The following is a 5349-nucleotide window of genomic DNA, read 5'->3' as shown; positions in this document are numbered from 1 at the left end:
AAAACCATAATTCAAAAAGAGTCATACCACAATGTTCATTGCAGCTCTATTTACAATAGCTAAGACATGGAAGCAACCTAAATGTCCATTGACAGATGAATGGATAAAGAAGATGTGACACATATATACAATGGAATATTACTCAGCCATAAAAAGAAACGAAACTGAGTTATTTGTAGTGAGATGGATGGACCTAGAGTTTGTTATACAGAATGAAGTAAGTCAGAAAGATAAAAATGTATGGAATTAAAAAAAAGAAAAAAGGTTCTGAGGAACTTAGGGGCAGGAGAGGAATAAAGAGGCAGACATAGAGAATGGACTTGAGGACACGGGGAGGGTTCAGTGCTTTGTGACCACCTAGAGGGGTGGGATAAGGCGGGTGGGAGGGAGACACAAGAGGGAGGAGATATGGGGATATATGTATATGTATAGCTGATTCGCTTTGTTATACAGCAGAAATTTACACACCATTGTAAAGCAATTATACTCCAATAAAGATGTTAAAAAAAAAAATAAGGGTAGACGGAAAAAAAAAACAAACACCTCTGAGGACCTCAGGAAGATAAAGATGGAAAATGCAAAAGAAAAGTAAGACTGTGGAGGGTAGAAGTGTCACTATCCATATAACAGGAGTCCCAGAAAGAGAAAAATTCCATAGGGACGAAAACACACACACCTTTGGAAAGCAGAGCCTCATAGATAAGACGACTGGAGCAGGAGATATCAATGAATCTTTAAAATAAAGGTTGTCTGATCAAGGACACAAAAATGAGCAAGGATTTGGAATATTTGAGAAACAGTTACAAGCATGATGGGATGCTGTGTTGTTGGTGGCCTGAACCTGCACATGGTCTTCACCACTGGGAATGTGTCCAAGGCAAGCGAGGAACTGAATTTTAATTTTCTTTACTTTTAAGAAATTTGAGTTTAAAAAGCTAATACTTGATTCAGGTATTGAAAAACTTTTAAGTATGCTTGGAACAACTTGGGTTTGTGAATCTCTTCTTGCAGTTGTAAATTGAAACCTAAATACAGATCAACTATATCTGATGTGAATTTAGTAATTATACTGAGATGCACTAAAAGGGTAACATTTACCCCAGGTTTATAATGCTAAATACAGAAAAGAGAGAGTAAAATGTCTGATTAATACTTTTATATTGATTATATGCTGAAATTATCCTATTTTGGATTTATTGGGTTAAATAAAATATATAATTAAAATTAAAAAAAATAGAATTACTCTACACTTGTCTTCCTGCTATACTCATTTTTGCCTTTCCAAAATATGTCCTTATTTTTTATCCTGTTTGATTCACTTCTTCCTCCAACTCACATGGATTTGCAGCCTGAGTTGAGAATATTTTCCCCAGGTCTGATTTTCTAAGACTCCTTTGGGACACTATGTCCAATATGACCTGTGGGCTGAATGTACTGAAACCATGGATTAAAGTTTCTCCCCATGCACCCGGCTCTGCCCATTAGGATAACTCACAGGTCAGTGGAAAGAGATTAGACAAATCCAAAGTGATTATTTGGTGACTTGCAGGCCAAGTACTTTACTGTTTAATTAACTTATCTGTTTCCCCTTTCACTGTAACTTTGTATAAAGAGAAATAACTTGCTTAAGAAAATATGGTGGATTCAACTTGTTTTTCTCCCTGCAAAAAGTCTTGAGTGTGACCCTCATGCAGATTTTAAGTTTGAATTCTATTGTCTTATGCTCACTCAGATGATCGTTGTTTATCATAGAGGCATCTGCAAAATCTAAATAATATTTAAAGCAGTAACATTTAAAAAATCTAGTATCAGTATCAATTCAGGGAGAACCACAAAGGCTTATTTTTGGGAGGTCTCTCTGTCTCTAATTCAGTCACTTGGATGACTGTGTGATCTGTGCCTCTTCTGTAATTATTTGGCATATGCATTCGGCCAGTTCCTGCAACCCAGTCTGTAGAGGATGCATCAGAGACACTGAACCAAAGGACCCCCAATTCTATTACTTTCATTCGGGCTTCATTTAGTTTTTCAGGTGGATATGCTTTATTTGCTCCCTCTATGCCACTCTGTTTCGGAGGCTGACCTGTGCAGGCTAGAACAATGGGCTCTAGTCCCTCTACAGCCAATGGGAGGCCCCAGCAAGAGAAAATAGGAAAGGAAAAGTGAGATCAGCATATTCATTCCCCAGGATCCCTCTCTGCAAGTTCATCAAAGGCTGACTGCATCCCTCAGCCAAAGGTCTATTCCTTTCAAGGCTACCTTCTAGGCAAGAAATATGTGGATACTGCTTACATGCACTGCTTCCTCTCCCACACCCTTCTGACCTAGGGATCATACTCCTTTTTTCTTACTAGCTCAGAGTCCTGCACCTGGCTTCTCTACATCCTGGTTACTTCTTTGTGAATAGCCTCTTTTAAAATATACCCTTCTCAAATTATCTTAATCTGAGTATTTCTTATTTCTTATCAGAACACTGGTATAAGGTCTCTTCTTGAGATTCTTTAATTAGCCTCATACTGACTACAGCTTTGCAAAGTGATCACTAATAGTGGTGAGCAACAAACTAAATATAAGTATTTAGATAATAGGCATGAACTAAGTGTCAATACAGAAAGAGGTCTTGGGAAAATATGAGAAAATATTGCATTAGCAATGTTTATTGTTTCCTTCTGAACATTTAGATTGAACCCTAAAACACATTCAGGAATTGAATTATTAGGAGATGGTACCATTTTGCAGGTACTTTATCTTTCTTTTTTTTTTTCTGTTGATGGATAGCACTGAAATTATGCTGAATCTGCCAGGATATATAAATCAAACTTTTACCAGTTTAATTTTTCCTTTTAGAGGTGTTACAAGTTAATTGACTGATGGGGCCAGTAGCTGAGCTCTTTTGGACCTTGACAAAGGGATGAATCTGGTGGGAGGCCATATTTATCAAAAAAGAAGTTTGACTATATTAGTATTGTTGGTATTCAACAGTTCAGAAATATTTCTTAATGATTTCCTTTTTTTTTTGTATTTTTAAAGAGGAGATGTAGAAAAGCAACAGAATTGGATCTCTTTCATCTGAGAAAAACTTAAATGAGAAATATGCTTTTTTATTCAGTTAAACAAACTAGACTCTGAACTTTTTAAACATCTATTTTAAAGGAGAGAGGCAGTTCTTGATATTAAAGTTAATACTGTTTATAATCACCCACCAAAACATTTCCACAGCATTTGAAATTTAGTTGCTGCTTTGAAATTATAAAAGAAACTATAGACCTATTAGAGAAAGTTTGAGAAATTGAGAAAAAAGTTTATAACTCTAACCTAGAACTATTATAATTTTAGTACATTGACCTCGATTTTCTAATATAGTTTTAATCTTAGTTCATAAACAATTATTTGCATCCATAGGCTAAGAATTTTTCCAAATTCCTACATAGTTTTATAATAATTAATTTTAGATATCTTTAAAAAACTTCTTTCCTCAGAGTAAATGTTCAATAAATGTTAGCTATTATTTAATAAAACAGATATTTAATACAGTTTAAAAAGTTAGAATGCTTTAGTTATAATAACATTCTTTGATATCCACATATTTCCATATAATGAATTAGCAAATTTCATTAATTCTAGGATGTACATTTTTGCAAAATTTTCAAACTCTAAAACTGAAGCACATTTTATTATAGTACAAAATAGTTTAATTTTCAGCATGTTTTTCTTTTATGTGATATGTAAAATAGCAAGGAGTCCATGATATCTTAATATTTTAATTTCTGAGATTAGATTATCAGACATTGGTGATTGTGTGTGTGTACGTGTGTGTGTGTGTGTGTGAATGTGACAGTGAATACTGAAAGAAAGATTATACCTCCTCACTTACATGCTGTCTGGAAGTCCTTTCTGTTTTAAACCATGAAAACTGCTACCAAAAAACCCCCCAAAAATTTAGACAGTGAAACCAAAAGAAACTGGTTAATTTCATTGCTTGAGTTAAAGTGTTTTTAAGAAAATATTTGTTCTACATTTCCCTTTTAAACTTTTAAACAATGTTTGAAGTCAAGTATATTTGGGATCAATTTACAAAAAGAAAAATGTTTACGTTGATTCCTTAGGAAAAAGTGTTAAAAATAGATGAAAAGTTTTTCCTCCCTCTAAGACAACATCTTCTGTTTAAAAATAATTATATATTGGCCTTATACACATACCTGTCCTCCCAATAATTCAGCAGAAATCAAGTTCTGTGTGAAACACTAAAGTGGACTATAATATGTCAAAAAAAAAGAATGCCTCTGAGTACTTCCCACTTGCAGGCAAAGACATCATTTGTTTGTAATAATAGAAATTACATTTTAATCAATATGCCCTTTGCTATTAATCCATTTTTGACTGCCTGAAGAGATTTTAATAACAGGTTAGGAAAATCATCCATCCAATGAGTCATTCCAAAGAGAAAAGGGCTGGAATTCTTTCATTTCTAATTCAGCATGTACAGAATTGATATGTATATTTTACATTCTTGCTACTCTTAGAAGAACCTAGCATTTCATTGTGTACTCAGTATTTTTCTTAGTAACTTAAAAAATCATCTATGATTTTTTATTGGTGACACAAATTGGTCACCAGTCAGCAAATATACATTTTCTTTCCTTTGGTAAAGACTGGATGTTTGATGGTATTCTCTAATGGTGAGTGCCTGCTGTGTAATACAGCTGTAAGCTAGGTTTTACTTTTACCAAATTTGTTTTTTTTTATTAATTTTACTTTATAAAATAGCAATGCACACTCATTTTAGAAATATCAGAGAGTATATAGAAAACCCTTATGAACTTGAACACTCATGCTGCTCCCTTGCCAAACATAACCTTCATTATCACAGATGCATGGATGCATGCAAATATTGTCTCTATGCATGTATTTCAATTTTTTATTTATTGTAAATATTTTTTCTTTTTAGTAAGTATGTGTATAAATTTTTTTTAAAGTTTGTGTGGTATTTCTTTGTAGACTTCTATCTTGATTTATTTAGCTAATACTCTAGTGTTAAAAGTATATTATATCCAAAGTTATATTGTTAGAAAAGTGCCAGGATGGACATGCTCATAACTTTTTTATGGATTGATTCTATTTTAATAGAATCAATTCCCCCAAATAAAATATTGGAGTAGCAATCACACATAATTTGAGTGTTTTACATCCATGCTATATCTAAATGAAAAACAAAATTATCTAGCAATGTAGGAAAGTGATTCAGTATTTTTTAAATATTTATTATTTTACCAATATTTATTAGTCCATTTGGGCTGCTATAACAAAGTACCATAGACTGGGTGGTTTAAACAACAAACATTCATTTCT

Source organism: Neophocaena asiaeorientalis, unplaced genomic scaffold (assembly GCF_003031525.2).
Source record: "Neophocaena asiaeorientalis asiaeorientalis breed wild unplaced genomic scaffold, Neophocaena_asiaeorientalis_V1.1 scaffold250, whole genome shotgun sequence".
NCBI classification, from domain to species: Eukaryota; Metazoa; Chordata; class Mammalia; order Artiodactyla; family Phocoenidae; genus Neophocaena; species Neophocaena asiaeorientalis.
The sequence above is the reverse complement of the archived record's forward strand: the minus strand, read 5'-3'. Positions refer to the sequence as shown.